This window comes from Microcebus murinus, chromosome 12, assembly GCF_040939455.1.
Source record: "Microcebus murinus isolate Inina chromosome 12, M.murinus_Inina_mat1.0, whole genome shotgun sequence".
Lineage (NCBI taxonomy): Eukaryota > Metazoa > Chordata > Mammalia > Primates > Cheirogaleidae > Microcebus > Microcebus murinus.
This window is the reverse complement of record NC_134115.1, coordinates 49,442,688-49,466,410: the sequence shown is the minus strand read 5'-3', so window position 1 is coordinate 49,466,410 and position 23,723 is coordinate 49,442,688.

Genomic DNA, 23,723 nt, shown 5'->3' with positions numbered 1-23,723 from the left:
GCTTTTCACTATAAGCTTAGAGATACTATCCTTCCTTTGACTGTAATGAATAGGCTGAAAAAATGGCAGATTACTAAGATAGTAGCCACATAGTCCTTGTAATAATGGCTCAAAATGAAATTAAACTTGTCAACAATTGCTCCTTTCCTAGCCACCAAAATCCAGAAACTCTTTCTTTAGTTAGGTCATCATTAACAGAACAATGTAGAGGACAATATTTCAAACAGATAAGTTACCAAATAGGAGCATCCTCCCTCAGTTCTAATATTCTGATATGCTAGTGAATTTCTCCTCTGGGATATTAAAGAAGTATTTGTATGTCCTTATCTTCTAAATAGGATTATGGGTTTTGTACTTGTGCAGGCAAGTACATCATTCAATAAAAAGGGGGTGGGGAAAGGCTGAGAGAACCTCACAGGAGTATCAGGACCTCATAATTCATATCTTCTTCTTATAAACTGAACTCAAGGTATAAGAAACACCGCCAAATTATTACAATAAAAACAGCCATCAAGTTCTTATAATTCTCAAAAATCTAATTCTTCAAGTGTCTTAAATTGTAGAAATGTAAAATGGATACTTTAAATACAGTAACAACTGAAATTTTTTATGGCTCATACATTAGGTAAGCTTCCAACTGGAATGCATTTGTGTTTTGTTGTTTGATTTTTCTTTAGGTTTCACTATTACCTCCCAATTATTTATTTTTGTTTTTATAATTATAGAAAATAGTATATTTTAATATTAAAAATGTTAAGCATATGGGTGAAAATGTGATCTAGAGCAGTATTGTCCAATAGAACTTTCTGAAATGATAGAAATGTTCCAATAATATAGACACTATCCACCTGTAACTATAGTACAATTGAAATGTGTCTATTGCAACTCAGGAATTGAATTCTAATTTCATTTGTTTTTTATAAATTTAAATACCCTCATGTGTCTAGTGGCTACCATATTGAATAGCACAGCTCTAGACCAATCAACCCTCAGATGATTGGGACCACTCTGTGACACCCCTCCTAAGCTTCTGTCTTTAAGTGATCACTAAAAACTATTCTGAATTTCATTTTGGATGTTACTAAATCATTCTAAAACCAAACAAACCTCAGATTTGATCGAACTAAAATGTCACTGGCACAAGAGTGAGTGAGTGAGTGAGTGAGTGTGTGTGTGTGTGTGTGTGTGTGTACTAAAGTTTTCTATTTGCTCAGATTTGTGTTTCTTCTAACAGGGGCTATAAAAAGAATAAGCATGGGACTATATTCTTTGCTGAACAGCTTAAGACAAATATATACAAAAAAAAAAAACCCTGAGCAATACAGAACAATATGTAATTATGTATCTATGTTTGTAAGTGCTAGAAGACTTAGAAGGAAAAGATTGAGAAGACTTCTTTCACTAACTCTAGCCACTATGGCTTCCTAAACAGGATAATGATGACATGTGTAGAGATGACTTTCTACTAAGGGAACACCATTTCAAGGCATTTATCATTTTTTGACCCCCTAATCTAGAGGTTTCAGGTAAAATTATTAAAGTGTTATTAAAGGGAAACAAACTAAGAGGTGCATGCCTTTTCTGGATTAAATGCTTTTGTCTCGTAAGTACTAAGTAAAGCTTTTGGATGATGCATCTTAATTGCATTTTGATGTACTCTATCTTGGATAGCTCTCTCTTTTCCTTTCAATTTTTCTCCTTCTCTACTTCTCCCCTAGCCTTACTCTTCATAGACATAACTGCAAAGCATTGTGTCTTTTTCCATTAAAAATTCCTTACTTGGTTATGGTAAGTCATAGCATGGAGGAAACACAATTCTTGGTTAAATTTTTCATTCTCTGGGTGTCTGCCAATTACTGTCAAAAGCAGTGGTGACTTTTTGTGAGGTGGATGCTTGTTCATTAGAAAGTGGCCTGAAACAATGAATTCCCTTCACATAAACCATTGAACTATCATGAGATGGTAACGACTTTCTGTCACTCCCAACCTAGGTCTAATCCAAACTCCTGACCTAAAGGTGTAAAGGCTTTGTAGCTCATTAGTGATTCCCCTGGAGCCATCAAGGGCCAAGTCTCTAGTCACACAGCATCTAAAGTGAAGAAGTACTGTGCAACTTCCAGCATTAGGAGTATTTTACTGGCAAACATGGCGGGCTTTACTAAGTTAATGTGCATAACAATTTTTAGAAAATTAAACATCCTCAGTATTTTGTATATGAGGCTAAGGTAATCATGTTTTAAATACTTTATTGTGATTGCATTTTTTTTATTGAAACTGTTTCCTGCACTCCTAGTCCAAGGAGGAAAGAAATAGATTGTTTCATTTATTCTGGTATATAAAGTGGCCTTTCCCGAACTAGGAACTGGATTGGGGAGAAAGAGGTAGTTCGAACTATTGAAATTAAAATAGTATTACTGTTGTGATCAGGATAATTGAGTTTCCTTCTCCTTTTACTGAGCTACCTTTTAAAAGAAAATACATATGCTGGATTTAAATGAGAATGAAGTAGAGAAGATTTGAACTCGGTTTTCCTGGTACTAAGTTAGCAAAACTTTGTGGTCTAAGAGCACTCTATGTAAGCCTGGTTAAGTTTTCAAGCCATTGTAAACTTTGAATTTCAGGTTATGGTACAATGCTTTGTTGCCTCAGTGAAAATAATTATTTTTTTTCTTTCTATTAATAAGCTAGAAACAAAACCATATAAAACAATACGGAGGTTACTTCGACTGACTATAACTTCAGTTTCAGGGCCTATCAAAGGCCTATCAGACCAAAGCATTATCAATTTCATGCTTTCTAATATATCCATTATTTATGGTCCTACATACTGCCGAGATATATATTTCTTTCTAAAATGATTTGCTTTAATTTGAGGGAGCAGACCAATTGAACTATTTACTAAGTATGATGATATATTTAACTCAAACACTACATAATATACATAATGAAATCATTAATCATTTTATATGAAAGAATCTATTAATTGTTCTATTATAGCACCCAATCTTAACTTTTTATTTGTTGAAAATATTTCGTCAGAAAAAATGTTTGATGGTAAAATATGATTTAATATGAATAATTTCTTATCTTCTTTGTTTATTTTTCCTTGAAAATGAATTATTTTAGGCTCTAGTGACTTATGTTTATAATTATTCAATTTTAATTGAATTAAATGATAGAAAGAATATGTTCAAGCAAATTAATAAGTAATAAATTTATGTTTAATAGCCAAGAAATAGCTCATGTTGACATGCAATTGTTGCAGCAATTTAAAATTCCTATTACCTTCTAAAAAATAATCTTTTTGAAAGTGGCAGACATCTTAACAATGATCTCCAGTTATCACATCTCCATCATAGGTAGCACTTTGTAAGTTGATATTCTCTTTGCTAAACTGACCAAAGTCAATATACAGTCCAATTATAGCTGGGTGAACCTGACAGCTTGTATCTTCTTTCTGAAGGTTGTCTGCCTCTTTGAGTAGCCTGCAAGACAAGCTGCCAGATCTTCATTAATACCTAGGTTGCTTTTTTATTGTTTAGAGGAAGTCATGTTTGTCTGTTAAATCATCCAAAGTGTTGTGTACTTTCTTGTACACGGTAATGTTTTTATTTGGGGTTACATTTTTTTCATCTAGAATTCTGAAAATTTAGCCAATAGCCAAACATTTTTACTTTGTAGTTTATTGTAATGTTTCCTGGCTAAGTTGTAATCGCTAAAACAGTGCACTGTGCTTATATAATTTTTAATTTCAGATACTTTCAGCCTCATGGTAATACTTGAAGTTAAATTGAAAAGATGATATTGTTATAATCATTTAAGCAATAAAACATTTGAAATGCAATACTCAGAAGTTAATGATTTGCTGTTAATTAACCACCTAGTTATTGGTAAAATTTTTCTGGATAAAATTTTGCGTTTAAAACAGCCATGCAATTATTTATTAAATAAAAGCCATGCCCTCTTCAGAGAATAGATGACTGATTTTGCATGTGGTATAACTTAAGTGTCTTATTATCCTGTTTAGGAAGCCATAGTGGCTAGAGTTAGTGAAAGAAGTCTTCTCAATCTTTTCCTAAGTCTTCTAGCACTTACAGACATAGATACATAATTACATATTGCTCTGTATTGCTCAGGATTGTTGTTGCATGTATTCATCTCAAGTTGTTTCGGAAGGAATAGACACAAGCATGTTCTTCTTATAGCCCCCCTTAGAGGAAATACAAATCTGAGCAAATAGAAAATTTCTAATACACACACACACACACACACACACACACACCTGTTAAAATGACACTTCTACCCAAGGGAGTACATATTCAATACAATCCCTATCAAAATACCAATGTCATTCTTCACAGAAATAGAAAAAGTAATTCTAAAATTTATAAGGAACCACAAAAAAACTCAAATAGCCAAAGCAATACTGAGCAGAAAGAACAAACCCGGAGGTATCACACTACCTGACTTCAAAATATACTACATATCTGTAGGAACCAAATCAGCATGGTACTGACATAAAAACAGACACATAGACCAGTAAAGAACTCAGATATAAATCCATGTATTTACAGCCAACTCATTTGCTACAAAGGTGCCAGGAATATACAACAGGGAAACAACAGTATCTTCAATAGATGGTGCTGGGAAAACTGATATTCATATGCAGAGTAATAACTAGCCCCCTATCTCTTAACCATATACACAAATCAAATCAAAATGGATTAAACAGTTAAATATAAGACCTAAAATTACGAAACTTCTAGAAGAAAACATTGGGTAAATGCTCCAAGACATTGTTCTGGGCAAATATTTTTGTGTGTGTAAGACCTCTAAAGCACAGGCAACCAAAACAAAAATAGATAAATGGGATCACATCAAGCTAAAAAACTTCTGCACAGCAAAGGAAACAATCAACAAAGTTAACAGACAACCCACAGAATGGAAGAAAACATTTGAAAAGTATCTATATGACAAGGGATTAATAACTAGAATATATAGGGAGGTCAAACAACTCAATAGCCAAAAATAAATAATCCAATTTAAAGATAGGCAAAAGATCCAAATAGACATTTCTCAAAAGAACACACACAAATGGTCAACAGGTATATGAAAAAAACATTCATCATTAACTATCAAAGAAATGAGATCAAAACCACAATGAGCTATCATCTCATCCCAGTTAAAATGGTTTTTATCAAAAAGATAAGGAATAACCGATGCTGGTAAGGATGTAGAGAAAGAAGAGCACTTGTACATTAGTGGTGAGAATGTAAATTAGTACAGCCACTATGGAAAATTGTATGGAGTTTCCTCAAAAAGTCAAAATAGATCTACCATATGATCCAGCAATTCCACTACTGCATATATATCCAAAAGAAAGGAAATCAATATATCAAAGAGATATCTACACTCCCATGTTTATTGCAGCACTATTCATAATAGCTAAAATATGGAATCAACCTACCCAAATGCCCCTCAATGATGAATGTATAAAGAAAATATGGTACATATACACACAATGGAATGTTATTCAGCCATAAAAAAGAATGAAATGCTGTCATTTGCACAGACATACATAGAACTGGAAGCCATCATGTTAGCTGAAATAAGTCAGGCACAGAAAGATGTATATCGCATGTTCTCACTGATATGTGAGACCTAAAAAAGTGGATCTCATAGAGAGAGAGAGTAGATTGCGAGTTACCAGAATTCAGAAAGGGTTAGTGGGGAGAGTGATAAAGGGAGATTGATTGATTAATGTGTATAAACATCAGACAGTTTGATAGAAGAAATAAGACCTAGTGCTTGATATATCAGTAAGGTGACTCTAGTTTACAATAATTTATTGTGTACTTCAAAATAACTAGAAGAGAATAATTCATATGTTTCTAGTATAAAGACAAATATTCAAGGTATTGTAGATCCCAATTATACTGATTTGATCTTTACAAATTATATGAATGTTTTAAATTATCACATGTACCCTGAAAATATGTAACATCTATTATGTATCAGTAAAAAAAGAAAAATTAAGCAAAGGGGAAGGGAACTAAATAAAATTAGAAATTCCATTCCTGAGTTGCACTGGCCACATTTCAGTTCTACAGCCACATGTGGATAGCGTCCACATGACTGGATAGCACTTAAATGGAACATCTCCATCATCTCAGAAAGTAATATTGGACAGTACAGATCTAGACCACATTTTTATCTCTAGAGAAAACATCCATTTTAAAAATCATGTACCATCTTAAGATGCTTTCAGATGCATATAACACAAAACCTTACTCAAACTGACTTACACAATAAGGTTTGAACACTCTTAAGTGTCAGCCTAGACCTCAGGATAGGCTGAATCTAGTATTTCAGGGCTTTTTGGGGGGGCTTGTTTTGTTTTTGTTTTTGAGATAGTGTCTCATTCTGTCATCCAGGCTAGAGTGCAGTGGTGTCATCACAGCTCACTGCAACCTCAAATTCTTGGGCTCTGCAATCCTGCCTCAGGCTTCCGAGTAGCTAGGACTACAGGAGTGCACCACCATGCCCGGCTATTTGTGTGTGTGTGTGTGTGTGTGTGTGTGTGTGTGTGTGTGTGTGTGTGTGTGTGTGTGTGTGTGTGTACGGGGATCTTGCTATGTTGCTCAGGCTGGACTTGAACTCCTGGCCTCAAGCAATCCTCCTACCTCAGTGCTGGGATTACAAGCATGGGCCACTGTGCCCTGCCCAGTATTTTAGTTTTATTTCTCCAAGATCCCCTTTGCTGTTCTCTCCTCTAAGTTGGTTGCATGATCAACATACCTTCCTTTGTGCCAGAAAAATGTCTGTGGCAGTTCCCAGCTTCGTATCCCCACATCCTGGAAACTAAAGGAAGAGAGAAAAGCCCTTCTGCTCTCTTCTGGGTCAGCAGACTGCATTCCTTGAAGCTCTCAATAACCCTGCCCCTTTGCAATCTATTGACCCAGTTTGGGTCCCATGTCCCTTCCTGAAGGGGGAATTAATTTAGGCTGCCTGACTTATGCCTACATTCCTGAACAATAAATTTTATAAGAGTGAGATTGATGAGCCTTAGACTAACCAGGACCTACTCCATGGAGTCAGGTGGTGCTTATTTTCCCCAAAACACAGAGACAATATGGCAGAGGGCAGCTACCCAGAAATTTGGTGGTACCCTTATGAAAAAGGAAGGGGGATAACAAATGCTGGATAGGCAATCAATAATGTCCACCATAGAAGGATAAACACTTTTGTTTTACAATTTTTATACATTTACAAGACTTCCTTTGAAATGTGACAATTAAGGAGTTGGTGTTCCCACCCACTTGCCCCCAAAACATCTAAGCATAAAAATAAACAGCTGAAAATCTCTATTTTAAATTGTGTGAGGCTCTGACATTTGAGTGGGTAGAAAAAAGTGAGAAAAGTGACAAGGGTTGTGCTACCATGGAAGATAATTAAAATATAATATAAAAAGAAAGATCTAATCTGAGGAGGAGGCTAGAGAGAGAAATCCAAATTAACATAGCTAAAAAAAATGCTGTGTCCCAAGGCATATCTTTAATAATTTTCCCAACAATAATCTCATTCGTGCCCTCTGGAATTTAAAAAAAATCTGATATTTAAGCAAGTCCCCAGAGCTGGTCAGTGGCAGTCAGGACTCAAACCAGATTGAACTCTTAACACTCATTCCAGAGCCTTTCACCAAAGCCAGTACTCTGAGGCAAAGCCCACATGCCACATGTTTTCTATTCAATCCCCATGTCAGTATGTACTAAGGGGCAATGCATCATGAGAAAGGCATTGTGTTATGTATGGGTTGGGGAGAAAAGATAGCATGTTTAAAATATGTACATAAATGCATGGTGTACATAAATGTACATAAATGTACATAAAATATGTACATAAAAACATATGCCAGGTGCTTAATTAGTAATTCAGACAAGAAGCTCCACCAGAGTGCAGTGGTGGGGAGAAAAGAGGAGGAGAAGCCAGTCACTACAGTTCCAAAATAAACTAAAGGGAAAGAACATTATGGATCTTAGTGAATGTCAGGCATGTTGGAAGCTTCAGGCATGTGATTCAGAGGAGTATCAAGATGGAAAGTTTTCAGAAGGAGAACAATCTTAATTTTTTACTTATAAAGCACTTTGTAAATTATAAAATACTTTTACATCCATAATTTCCAATAACTACCATAGAGTATGTCAGATATTCTACATGTGCTATCGATCCTAATTGCAGATGGAATCACTATCTGCCCTTTGCAGATAAGGAAACTGAGGCTCAGCCAGGTCACAGGATTTGACCACAGTCACACAGTGAAGGAGCAGAGAGGTAAGTCAAATCCAGATCTGTCTGACTCTAAAGCCTCTTTTCTCTATGTTGTGATTCCTTTTGTTGTTTTATTTTACCTTCAAGTTGATATTATGGGTAAAGTGTGAAATTTCATAATATTCAGCTGAATTGAGTTGAGAGGTATGCAGTATGGAGATGAATACTTTGAAAAAGCATGTCCAATAAAATTTTATATATAGGAAATGGAAAAAAAAACAATTTTTAATTTTATAAATCACAAACAAAGATGGACTGTATATTCCTGGGTGATGAAGATGCCAAAAAAGTAACATTGATCTCTATGGGAATTCAAAATCCCTCTGGAAAGGATGGAGAGCACATGATTTTATGCTGATGATTGCCTGTGACTGCTCTTGCCCCATCCAGTATGAGTTTCATCTACATGAATATATAGGCTTCCTCAAAGGAAAGTGTAGAATAATAAGGATGAGAGGAATTATACTAGGATTCCAGAGGCATAGGATTGAGTCTTAAAAGAGAAGAGAAGAGGAGAAGAATATTCAGAGAAATAAAGTGCATCTGTATATCTTAGGGTACCTAAACTAGCCTACCAGCTCTTATCGATGGACAAACATCAAAGTTTGAGTGTTTGGAGAAAGAGACCTGCTATGAACACCAGAACTCTCTCCATTCAGAAGCCTAGTAGTATGGTTTGCATTGCTCCTATATACATGTCCTAGGTGACCACATCTCTGCAAATATAAATAAAACTAAAGGAAAACAACAACTGCAAGCCCTAATCAAATGGAGTTCTATTGGTTTCAGAGTTGATGGTTCCTCTCCACCAAAACCAGTACTACCAAACAGCGTACATTTTTGCAAGAGTTGAATGCAGTGAATACAAGAAGATAGATCTAACCTAAAATCAGCACGTCAAAGATAAGAGTAAACAAAATCAAAATCCCCATAAGTAAATACCCTAATACCAAAGCCTAGCAGAATATTATTATAAGCACTATTTTAAATAACTTTGTTTCTGTGATTAAAATGGTTTTGCACATTGACAAAAAATCATAAAATACAGAAAGATAACCATCATTAATATTTTATGTTCTTGTAGAATATTTAGAATACACATTTTAAACAAAAATGGGATACTGTTATCTAAATAGCCATAAACTGCTTTATAGTATGAAACACTATAGTATGATTTCACTTCTATGTTAATAATTATAGATTTATATCATAATTTATAATGGCTGGGGAAAAAAGCTCCCCTCTTCAAAAAGTAAGTTTGAGAACCATTGGAATAAACTATCATAACCAAAATAAGAGTCAAGGAGAGGTTCCATTTGGTATAAGCTTTTAAAAAAATACTATTTGAATTTGAAATATGCAAAAGAAGAAATTGATGTCAAAAGAAATCAAAGATCTACTGGAAAAAGAAAGTGGTGAAAATATCTTTATGTTTGTAATTACAAACCAAACACATTTTTATCACTAATCTGATTGAAATATTTTTCTCTTAACTCTTTCAAGATATTTTAATTTTCACAATATTTGTATTCAAAAGTATGAATAAAATCAATTTTCTTTTAAAATGGAAAATACAATGCTACAAATGCTGAAGTGATGCTTTCCTTCTCTCTTCTGGACTTCTGTGTTTATCTTCTGTCTGGATTATTTTCAATTAATCACTGCCTAATGGTATAACTTCAATAGCTGAATTGAAATTTTAATAAAAGCTAAGTAGCCATAAAATTCTTTTGTTTCATCTCCTCAATTTATGTTTAAGGTTCTTAAGGGCATGGACATTTCTTATCCTATATGCCCCAAACTGGGTAAAATGAACCCAGAAAGGACAAATAGTCTTTCCCAAAGCCATGAGTATATAGTATATACCCAAAGCCATGGTATAAACTTTGTTCATCTTCCTTAAGTATTAATTTTACTGAAAGACTTTTCATGGGAATAGTCAAGCATTCCTCACCTTTAAAACTACTAAGAATTTAAAATTTTGATTACATTGTTTAAAGTCCAAAAGATCACATGTACAATAAAACAAAAAAATTCAAAGGATGTGTGCAGGTAGGTTATTTTGAGCTGTTTCCCCAGAACCCGTGACAGTAAAAGGTTTAATGTTCTGCATTTGGGATCATTTTTGGTAGAAAGGTTTGAGAAGAAATGCCTTCCAGTTGACACAATATGTCTTGTACATAATAGAAATTCAGTAAATAATTATGTTGATTTGAGTTGCCATTAGATGTAACTTGGAAATCCTGGAAAGTTTACTTTTGACACCTTAGATAGCACAAATTAAAAAGAGAGGAGGGGGAAAAACACAGTAAAAAAAGTATAAGTTCTGTTAAATGAATTCTTAACACCTCTCACAAGAGTATTGAAATTCTTTGTGGTACACTGAGTTCTCCAATGGCTGCATTAGTGCCAATTGATTTCTCAATTGCCTGTGGAATAAAATCCAAATTCCTTAGCTTGTCATGCGATCCATCCAGAATCTCAGCACATCCTGAGTGTCCCTCATTATTTCTCCATTTTATTACCCCGTTTCATGCCAAACTGCACTACTCCCAGTTCTACACACACACCCAAAGTTTTCCTGTTAATATCTTCAGTCTGCTACCTCTAACTTAAATGTCCTTCCCTGTCCCACCATCATCACCTGCCACGCATAATTCAAATGCCACCTCTTCTAGAAAGCCTTCCTTGATGTTACACCCTGAAGAGTTATGCTTCTTTCTGATATTATATAACAAATTTATAATGTTTTTCATTGAATTTATTTTCTGCCTTCTTATATTTACATCTGTCTTGCTTTCACCATTAAATAATAAACTCTTTGAAGAAAGACAAAAGATGTACATAAATACCTAATAATGAATGAATGAATATAGCCAAACTCTTCCAAAAAATCAGAAATATCATTAATTTTATTCTAATTCTGTCCTTCAAATATATTTAACCCTGTATGTAATCAGAAACACACAAAATGGAAGGACCACTTAGTCCATGGATCAATTTCCATTATCCCTTATAACAATTATTTTATTGATTGAAGAAAGCAAAAAGGGACGGAAATGCCCTATAATAAAATCTGCAAAGATTTCTATCTGTTCAAATCCTGTACTGAGAATTCACTGCCAAGTGTCTTTTGGATTCTGTCAACAGGCTTTCAACCATTTTAATTTAAATGAATCATCCCAAAAAATCTATGGCATTTAATACACCCACTTCTCAGGGATATGAAATTCAGTTTTTCTTTATGTAATTTAGTTGATGGTGCCAGATTATGTCAAAAGTGTTCTGATTAATAGTTGTTTCTGGTTACGAAGAAATAACCAAAACAAAAGTTGGATAAATTTTGTTTTACAGAGACTTTGGTGTAAATGCAGAACTGGGTTTGGTAGCCAGTAGTCACAGGTGCTTTTCAGGGCTGCCTATAACTATCATAGACTGTAAAATGTACCTCAAATTAGTGTGAGAACATAATATCAGCAAAATATATACAAAATATATTTGTAATTCTCCAGATCATATACAACATAAAAACACATTTGTTATTTCAAAAAGCTTGGAGGCATCTAAGAAAACATAAAAATCACACCACCACATCTTTTTGAACATAGAGATTGCCAACAGGAAAATCTTAATTCAGCTAAAACTTTGAAAGCTAATCGAATGCTGAGAAATCTCCTGAACTTATTTTATGAAATCTTTTTTCTTCTCTCCATTGAAGTGGGCATGATATTAGATAAAAACAAATGGACATGAATGCATGTGTTTTCAATGGCTTTTAAAAGTTTTTATGAAATCCTCGAACAGCCACAATGTGGGAAACAAATTTTATATCCTCTTTCTCTTTTACTTTGACAATTTCTCTTTCTCTCTGTTTTCTATAGAATAGAGTGGAAAAGTCACATGTTTAAATTCTGATAGACATAGGGCTAAATATTACATATGTAATATAAATACCCCTGCTCCTCACTAAGTCGTGTGAATTTGGGCTAGACACTTTTCACCTCAAGCTTGCGTTTCTTAATTTGTAAAAAAAAAAAAAAAAAAAAAAAAAAAAAAAAAAAAAAAAAAGGTTCTATTCATCTCATGGAATTTTGAGGAAGAGCAAGAAATAAATGTGAAGTGCCAATATCTGACCAACAGTAGGCACTCAAAGCACAGGAGTCCTCTTTCATAAACTGATCCTCATTTACATATGAAACACTAATTCTTAGAACTTCTAAAATAAGGCTGGCATTTGGAAAGCAGGAATACTGTCATGCTTGGCTGAGGAGATATTTTTTAGATAACCAATTACTCTGGACTGAGAAGACTGGTTCCTTGAGTACTCCTTGACATCTCTGGGGGGCACTAACTACCCCTTTTTGAAGCACACAGAGTTCACATAAAATTTAAGAACATTTGTTCTTATGCCACCACAGACCAAGCCCACAGATAGAGTCTAAGAAATATAATATTTAATATTATATATAAAATTTAATATTTCTTAAAAATGAAGTCAAAGTATTCAATATTATGTTTGAAACACTTTTATGAGTTGCTAGCCACAGAACAAACAGCCCAGATGACAATAAAATATAAGCAACAAATTCATGCAAGAAATACCAAATCACTGAAAAAAATAATAAATGATCATTTTAAAATAAATCTTTAGAGTAAAAATACAAGAATGAACTATTCAGGATTGATTTATATATTTGGGATTCAGGATTTATAAAGTCCCAATGTCATTATGAGATAGAGGTCAGGAATGAGGAAAGCTGCTCTTTTTAAAATAGTGAAGTTTTGTTTTTGTTTCCTCCCCCGCAAATTTGCACTGCTTACATATCCTTTGAAGGACTTATTTGGTAATTTGATATGAATCCCCTCCTCCATCACCACCACTCAAATAAGAAGTAGTTACTTCTTTACTATATGGACTGCAAGTATAAAATATATATGGCCCATGTGAGGGTAACAACTTCAGAGCTCTTCTGGGTAACTCTGAAAGAAACTCCTTAGTCTGACTGACTTAGATTTATGCAAAACTAGTTTTGTTGGATACAGCTCTTTGAATTGCTTATTTTCCTTAATTGGAAATTATCATTTTCAAGGACCCTTAACTCTACATTCTTTCCTCCTCTCAGAATTTCTCAGCTACTTCATCTTTATCTATCATTCATAATATGCACAGGTATTTTTGTCACACAAGAGCAAATAAGTGAGATTTCTACCAAAAGAAATAAATTATATTAGCTTACCCTACTTTTCCAATAATGTGCTATTCAGAAGTATAAATAATCTTATATCCTTCAGAGCTTCAATTCCAAATAAGCTGAATTACATTAAAATATGCCCAATATCAAAATATACTATCAACAACTTCAGAAAATAACTGAATACCCATCTATTATCAAAGAGTAAACTGTCAAATTTTTTTTCTTTTTTTTAAGGTTTATGGAGTTATAATTATATACAAGACTCACTCTTTTATAAGTGCAGTTTGAATTTTGAAAAATATATACAGTCACGTAAACACCACCAAAATAAAGAATCAGAACATTTCCACTGGGTGCTGTGACTCACACATGTAAACCCAAGCACTTTGGGAAGCCCCAGCAGAAGATCACTTGACATCAGGAGATCAAGACCAGCCTGAGCAGCATAGCAAGAACAACTCCCTACCCTTGCTATCTCTACAAAAAATTTTTAAAAAATTAGCCAAGCATGGTGGCACACCCCTATTGTCCTACCTACTCAGGAAGCTGAGGAAGGAGAATTGCTTGAGCTCAGGAGTTTGAGCCTGCAGTGATCTGTGATGATGCCACTGCACACCGGCCTGAGTAACAGCAAGACCCTTTCTCAAAAAAAAAAAAAAGTCAGAACATTTCTACCACCTAGAAAAGTTCCTGTATTCCACCTTGTGGTCAATCACAGCTCCTCTAATTCCCAGCCCCTGGCAATCATTGATTTGTTTTCTTTCCCTTTAAGTTTGCCTTTTCTAGAATGTGATATAAATGGAATCACACAAAATGTAGTCTCTTGTATCTGACTTCATTCATTTAGCATAATGCTTTTGAGATTCATCCATGTTGTCTCAAGTATTTGTGCTTTATTCCTTTTTATTGCTGACAAGCATCCCAGTATATGAATATAACCCTATCCATTCATTATTTGACATTCAACTTATTTCCAGTTTGGAGTTATTATGAATAAAGCTTTTATTGGTTTTTGAGTTCAGGCCTTTGTGTGGACATGTTTTACTTCTCTTGGTTAAATACTTAGTAGTGGGATTGCTACATTGTATGGTAAGTGTGTTTATCTTTTATTTTTAAAAAATTCATGCCAATGCTATTTCCAAAGTGGCTGTATCATTTTGCATTCTCATCAGCAGCATATGAGATTTCCAGTTGTACCACAACCTCATCATCACTCGTTATTGTCAAGCTTTTTAATTTCAGCCATTCTAGCAGGCCTATGATAGTATCGCAATATAGTTTTCATTTGCATTTCCCTAATAACTAATGATGTCGAGCATCTTTTCATGTGCTTATTTGCATTGGTAAATCTTCTTTGGTGAACTATTTAAATATTGTGCCCATGTTTTAAATTGATTGTATATCTTATTATAAAAGATCTTTATAAACTCTGGGTTCAAGTCCTTTATCAGATCTGTGATTTTGCTGAATATTGTAATATATATCCCGTTCAATACTTATCCAATGACTTTACAGGTCAAATTAGATAAGAACTGTACCCCTCAAGGTCAAATTTCCTAAGAACTCAAGGTCAAATTTCCTATACCACCCAAAGGTTAATTTCCCTAAAGATTCCATCACCCAAACTAGAACTTCTAAAGCAATGTACCAGTCAAAGGTCAAGTTATATACCCAAATGGCAAATTCCATGAGAAGAGGGGAGAGTGGATCTGGATGAGTCAAAGAAATTGTCAAACATAAGCAGATACTCAATAAACATACTCTAATCACTGATCAGTTACTCCAAGAGGATGAGTCTGGGTCTATAGAGGAAATAAACTATACAATAATGAGAATTGTAAGTATCCTCATGAAGAAAAACATTGCTCTTATTAACTCAGATGCTCGACAGGCTCTTTATCTTTGGAAACAGCCTTCTGTATAGTAGAAATAGAACATATACCTAAGGGTTTTTTGTTTTATAACCAACTAAAATATTACATTCTTAAAATTTGGAGATTTATGCCAGGTACAGTGGCTCACGCCTGTAATCCTAGCTCTCTGGGAGGCTGAGGCGGGCGGATTGCTCAAGGTCAGGAGTTCGAAACCAGCCTGAGCAAGAGCGATACCCCATCTCCACTATAAATAGAAAGAAATTAATTGGCCAACTAATATATATATACAAAAAATTAGCCAGGCATGGTGGTGCATGCCTGTAGTCCTAGTTACTCGGGAGGCCGAGGCAGAAGGATTGCTTGAGCCCAGGAGTTTGAGGTTGCTGTGAGCTAGGCTGACGCCACGGCACTCACTCTAGCCTGGGCAACAAAGTGAGACTCTGTCTCATAAAAAAAAAATTTGGAGATTTGGAGGAAGAAGGATGAGGGGAAAGTAACACTGCCTGATTTTTATTTCCTTACCTATCAATATCTGTTAAAAAGAAACTGCCATTGCCATTCTGAACCACCTACTATTATACCAAAAGCTACATAAATGTTCTCTTTAACATTTTATATTTCATAAACTTGTTAATTTACCTCTTTAATCTGACATTTACACTACTCTCAAGAAAGTATACCAAAAATGACATGGAATTGGGAATTTGGTAGACCTAGGTTGGTTCTATTTTTGCTAGTAATATAACTTATGGCAAAATATTTAACTGCTCTAAAATTTTCTCATTCGAAAATAGAAAAATATTTCTATTTTTCTGCTGCTCCTCAGGACTGGAATAAAGTTCAAGTAATGTGTGAAGAATTTTCATCAATAAATCAGAATCATTACAGCCCCTAAATAAATATTAGCCCCCATCCCATTTTCATTTAGGGGCAAAATCTCTTTGGCTCCTAGAGAGAGCAGTATAGATGCCACTTGTCAAATAATTCTAGACCCAGACAACTGGTGACATAGATGACTATGGGAGCCCTCTGGCCTATGATCTTTGAGTCTGGCACTCTATTCCAGTTACCTTTTTTTCTACACATATTCTGAACTAGCACTCTAATTTCTTTCAGCCTTGAAAAAAAAGTAACATTTTGAATTTCACAAAAAATTTCAAATTGCCTATAAAAAATATGCTAGAAAATTACTGTTTCCTTAAATCATTAACTAAATGAAGTGGAGAGGTAAAGAACAAACATGGAGAAATTGATAACCTCTGAAAATGGTCACTAGACCAAGGAAGCAAATCACACATATGTATGATATGAAAGATCATCACCAAAACCCAATAAAAAGCACAGGACTAGACTAAGGAGATGTCCTGATCCTTGGGAAGAACTATCACATTTAGACTAACAAAGTTGCAGAGTTTCTAAAACAATTGATATTGTCTATGCATCCTACTTTCAATAAATTTTGTATGTGGCAATTGAAAGTTAAGAATTAATAGCAAAAAATTGTAATTTTACCATAAATGTTTATTCATCAAGTAAATAAGTTTGTAAGATTTCAAATACAGCTAAATAAAATGTTTAGGCACTTATTTACTATGAGCCCTAAAATCAAGATTATATGGCCGGGCGTGGTGGCTCACGCCTGTAATCCTAGCACTCTGGGAGGCCCAGGCGGGCAGATTGCTCGAGGTCAGGAGTTCGAAACCACCCTGAGCGAGACCCCGTCTCTACTAAAAATAGAAAGAAATTAATTGACCAACTAAAATATATATATATACAAAAAATTAGCCAGGTATGGTGGCGCATGCCTGTAGTCCCAGCTACTTGGGAGGCTGAGGCAGGAGGATCACTTGAGCCCAGGAGATTGAGGTTGCTGTGAGCTAGGCTGACGCCATGGCACTCACTCTAGCCTGGGCAACAAAGTGAGACTCTTGTCTCAAAAAAAAAAAAAAAAAAAAAAAAAATTAAGATTATATGGAATAGTTTTTACTCTATTTAACTGAGAAAATGATTCAAATGTTTGAATGTACATTTTACTTAATCTAAGTTTTGGTTTTTCATTATTTGTAATGAAAATTATAATTAATTTACAATTGTGCTTACAATTGTGTAAGCACTCCTCAAAATTATAACAATGCTACCCTTTTCATTTTATCTATTAGATAAATTTAGCATCCACTACTGGGTATCTGCATAATCTGATATTGGAAAATACTGAAGCAAGTAACATTTTGACATTTGAATGCTATTGCTGTCTAGTACTGGTTACAGGAACTTAACAGATAAAGATAGACAGCATTCTGTGAAACACCTGTGTTTATCACTGGCATGCTAGGTATATATGTAATATTATGTTACACAAAGTAGTAAGCTTACTACTGCTAAGGCTGAATAAAAGGTAAACCTCCACTAGGATTTCCTGGCCCCAGGGAGGAAGTAGACCAGTGTAACTGATGGGAATCCAGTCAGAAAAACGCTCTCTTGTGCTTTGGAATTGAAATATATAAAAAAATGATGCCTCAAAAAAAAAAAATCACAGCAGAAAAAGCAGTATGGAAAATTTCAAAGTAACCAACTGAAAAAGGTGGGAGGATGTTAAATTTCTGACAATGAATAAACCATCCCACCTGCTAATTTCCTTCAACTGAAATTATATCTAAACCACTGCTTCAATTTTAAATAATAATAGGTACTCTTTATTGAGGAAAGAGCTTTACATACATTGTGTCATTCAATCTTCAACATAACCCTATGAGGTATATATTATGATTCCTAGTTTATAAAAGATTGAAAGTCAGAGACTAAAAATATGTCTAAACTCATATACTTATAAAAAACAAAAATTAAACCCTTGTTTTTCAGAAAACAAAGCTTGTGCTCTTAGCCATAAACCTAGATTTTTAATTACCTCAAGTGCTTCTTAAGATAATAACCCCTTAAGATAGAAACCAAATAATTAAACCATGACAATCTTGTATTAATATTATTAGTAGATTTCAAAGAGTACAATGATAAAAAAAGGTTAATACTAGTTAATTATGAAAACTAGGTATATTGATGTCTCATATTTATTTATGTCAGCCTCTATTATTCTGTATTTTAAATTGTTTTCAAAATTAAGAGTGTAACAGAAACACCACATTTTAAAATAGATCAACATTCAGATTAATGCATCAGAACATTTCAGAGTGACAGAATAAGGATCAAAACACTTCAGAAGGACAGAGTAAGGATCTCTGAAAACCCTTATGCTCCATAAAAGCAATGAGAAAGAACACTGGCCAAAAATTATCTAAATCAACTTTTTCAGAATTCTGGAAATTAAAAAACTTGCACAATCCAATGAATGTTTATTTAGAAAAACAGCTGAAATTTGGTAAGAGCAGCCAAATTTTGTAGCATTTTAACTCGCCCTAATCCTATCTCCTCTTCCTAGTATTGCAGCAGCCTTGAAAACCAACAGCCTCACAATGATGGTAGCTGTGAAAGCCTCATGGCCCCTGGAGAAGACAGAATGAGTTTGGAGTTCCTCTAGAATCTCTAAGCCACAAAAATATCACTATTTGACCTGTCTAGCAGCTCCTTGAAAAGTACCATTCTTGTGGTTTGTCTATATTTGACCTAACACAAGGGTCACTCTGTGCAAACTGACTTGTCCTTGGGACTTTTGTCAAAAATAATCACTGGCAATAATTTAGCTTCACAGCTCTCTGAGGCAATGTTACCAATTTGGCTAACAAAAGAATGACCAAAAAACTTAAAAGGTAAAACAATATTGAAGTGTCCATAGAGAGCTTCAAAAATTTCTAACATATTACTGTGATCTATATGGCCACATACATGTGCAGGGCTGAGCACATGCCCAGGAAAGATCCAAGAACACACTAATCTTGCATCTCTTGCTGGCTTGAGTCTCTGCACAAGAAGAAAGTTAAAGGTGAGACAGGGTTATAAACTGCCAGTTGGACCATTCAAAGCACACCCCAATACATACACAGAGCCCCTTAGCAAAAGCTGGGAAACTTGTTAATATAAGACATTTAAGGGAATCTCTATTCAATCGTGAGTTGACCATTAGGTTTACCAAGCAGAGACATCAGTAGTTAGATAAGACAAAGAACACAGACTTTCCAGAATTAGTGCAGAAATGTCACTAAACAAGCAAACAGCAACAAACCCTAGAGGTGGGGGGAACCTAATTTCCAGAGTTACATTATTTTAAATATCCAGTTTAAAAAAAAAATATATATATATATATATATACACAAGGGAGAAAGAACAATGAATAGAAACTATTTCTGAAGAAGCCCAGATTACAACACATACTTTAAATCAACTATTATGTTAAAAGAATTAAAAGAAACCACATCTAAAGTATTAAAGTATGACAAAAATGTCCCTACCTCATACCAGATACAAAAATTAACTCAATATAAATTATAGACCTAAATTTAATAACAAACTATAAAACTCTTAGAAGAAAGCATGAGAGTGAATCTTTGTGACCATGTATTAGGCAACAACTTTGACATGATACCAAAAGCGCAAGCAACCAACAAAAATAGATAAGTGGACTCTATCAATATTAAAAGCATTTATGCTGCAAAGGAAAACATCAAGAAAGTAAAAATACAAGCCACAGAATAGAAGAACATATTTGTAAATCCTATATATATATCTGTATATACATATACAGATATTCTATATATATATATTCTATATATATACAAATCACTTGATATTTATCTTATGTATCTTATATGTACAAGTGATAGTTTGTAGAATATATTACAAACTCTCACAACTCAATAAAAAGACAATCCAATTTTAAAAATGTGCAAGAGTCTGAATACACATTTTTTTTAAAGAAGATACATAAATAGCCAACAAGCACATGAAAAATACTCACAATTAGTTGTCAGATAAATGCTAATTAAAACCACAATAAGGTACTACTTCATACCCACTAGAATGGCTATGATCAAAAAGATGGATAGGTTGGGCACGGTGGCTCATGCCTGTAATCCTAGCACTCTGGGAGGCCGAGGCGGGCAGATTGCTCGAGGTCAGGAGTTCGAAACCAGCCTGAGCAAGAGCGAGCCCCGTCTGTACTATAAATAGAAAGAAATTAATTGGCCAACTGATATGTATATAAAAAAAAATTAGCCGGGCATGGTGGCACATGCCTGTAGTCCCAGCTACTCAGGAGGCTGAGGCAGAAGGATTGCTTGAGCCCAGGAGTTTGAAGTTGCTGTGAGCTAGGCTGATGCCATGGCACTCACTCTAGCCTGGGCAACAAAGCGAGACCCTGTCTCAAAAAGACAAAAAAATAAAAATTAAAAAAAAAAAAAGACAGATAATGGCAAGTGTTAGCAACCATGTGGAAAATTAGAAGCCTTATACGTAACTGGTGGGAATGCAAAATGGTGGCACCACTTAGGGAAACAGTCTGACAGTTCCTGAAAAAGTTAAAAAGAGAGTTACCATATGAACCAGCAATTCCTCTCCTAGGCATATTCCCAAGAGAATTGAAAACATATGCCCACATAAAAACTTGCATATGAATGTTTTATTTCATACAGATTATTTTAATTAAATATAACCTAAATGAATGGAGAGATCATATTCTAGAATAGAATGACTCAATATCATACAGATGTAAATTCTCTACAAAATTATCTATTGATTCAATGGAATTTCAGTCAAGTTCTAAGGAGGTTTTTCTAAAGGAACTTGTAAAGTTCTTGAATTAAAGATGCTAAAATTACATAAATATAAAAACCTAAGATTATCAAAAAATAATAAAAAGATGAAAAAAGGATAAAAAAGATTGGAGGAAGAAGCAGCAGAGAGTGCTGCCCTCTCATATCTTAAAACTTATATTAAAACTAGAACAATTAATAGAGTAGGATTAGCACTCTGATGGGCAAATTGACATTGTAACAGAATAGAGTGTCCAGAAATAGGTCCACATCCACATAAAAATGGAAACTTGATATTTCACAGAAATTGCAGTCACCTAGAAAGAACTAACTGTTCAGTAAGTGGTACTAGAAAACTTATTGTCCATATAAAAAAATAAGTAAAATAGGATTACACCATTTGCAAAATAAATTACCAATAGTTGAAACCCTTAAAAGTGAGAGGAAAATATAGGAAAATATTTTTATGATCTTGAGGTAAGGAGGGATTATTGAAATAAGACTTTAAAAATCAAATCATAAAATATGAATAAATGAATCAAAAACAAAAAGAAAAACCAAATGCAAGTCACAAACTGGGAAATATTTGCAATACTTATGAACAACAAAAGATAAAATATAGAGAATACATGAATACCACCTTCAATTCTATAATAAAATGGCAAACATACCAATAGGAAATTCATAGAAAAGAAATATCAATGACCAATAAACATAAGAAAATATGCTCAGCTCATTATTAATCAAAAAATGCAAAGCAAGAAAACAAGACACTATCCTAAATTCACTAGATTGGCAAAAATTTAAGTCTGATAATACTAAATGTCGGTAAAAATATGACTCAATAGAAATACATTGTTGGACCACTGCTGTTGGAGATATAAATTATAAAAATAATCATTTGGCAAAACAATTGAGCCACTTGAAATTTGACCATTAGGCCATTCTTCTCCTAGATATGTAATCTAGAACAGCTCTTACACAGGTCCCAGGAAAAAAGTACAAGAATATTCACCAAAATATTGTTTGTAATAGCTAAAAAAAAAAAAATGTTGAAAAAATCCAAATGTCCCCTCTTAGGAAAATGAATAAATTGCACTAGGTTCATACAACACACAATTATATAACAGTGAGAATCAAGTAAGTACACCTACATATAATAATGAGTCAATCTCAAACATAAGGTTGAGTAAAGAAAGCATTTCACAGAAGACTACAGTGATGGTTAATTTTGTCTGTCTCCTTGAGTGGGCTAAGGAATGCCCAGGTAATTGGTAAAGCATTATTTCTTGATGTTTTTAAGAGGGCATCATCAGAAGAGATGAGCATTTGAATCAGTAGACTGAATAAAGAAGATCCCCTCACTGAAGTGGGAGGGCATCATCCAACCCACTGAGGGCCCAAATAGAACAAAAAGGGTAGGAAGGGCAAATTTCTCTCTCTCTCTCTCTTTCTCTCTGGGACATCCATCTCCTGCCCTCAGACATTAGAGCTCCTGGTTCTCAAACCTTCAGACTCAGAGACTTACACCAACACAAACACACATATCCACATACCACACCCCCCAATCCCTAGCCCCATACCTGATTCTGTCAGAATCCCAGTTTTCACCCCCAAAGATGTCAGGGTGGCAGTCTGCCCTCAGTTCTTGATGTGCTCTTGGCTGAAGAATGACCAGACATATCAAAGTGCCAAGGCCAAACTATTATCCCAGTCCTGACTCCTTTCTTGGAAAAATCACCAGCAATGCCAATAGGACGGAGTAACCTCAGGCAACGAGTAATTTCACAAAAACAGCTCTTTACTGTAGAATAAAGCGGGTCTGTCTCCACAAGTGAAGAGAGATAGACCGACTCGCTGGCTTGCTTGCTTCCTTCCTTCTTTCTATGCTTGCATGCTTGCTTGCATGCACACATGTGCAACCACTTACTCCTTATGTCTCAGATCGTTTCTTTTTATTAGCCCAGTCTGGAGGTGGGCTCTTGACAGGTGTAGGATGTTATCAAATGATCAGCAGGTGTCCTCAAAATTCAATGTGTATATAATGAGAGATCCCTCTAAGAGAGCCCACCTGGGGGGTGAACCGCAATGCAGATTCAAACTAATGACATATTAATTACCCTTCGGTTACTCTAGGTCACTTTCTAAATCTTATTATGCCTGAGCTGGGGAATTCCTTGTCCTATGATTCTGTTTTTCTGGAGAACTCTAATAAAATTGTTCATAATATAATAGTTTATAAAGCTCAAAGACAAACAAAAGTAAGTAATTATATATATATATATAGAGAGAGAGAGGCTAACCCTACATGGTTTATGCAGAAAATCCACAAATCCTTTCCTCCTCAAAAGTGTCCATGCTCTAATATCTTCAACTTGAAAATTGTCCTCATTGTGCTATCCAGATAGGCCCAAAATAATCCCTTCTAGGAGAAGGGGGAAGCAGAAGAGGGGGTCGGAGAAATGCAATATTACAAGAACTTGACCTACAGTTGCTGGCTTTAAAGATGAAAGAAGGGGAGCATAAACCAAGAAATATGACTGCTTCTAGAAGCTGGGAAAGCCAGCAAGCAAACCAGGGTTTTAGTCCGATAACTACAACAAACGGAATTCTGTAAACAACCTGGA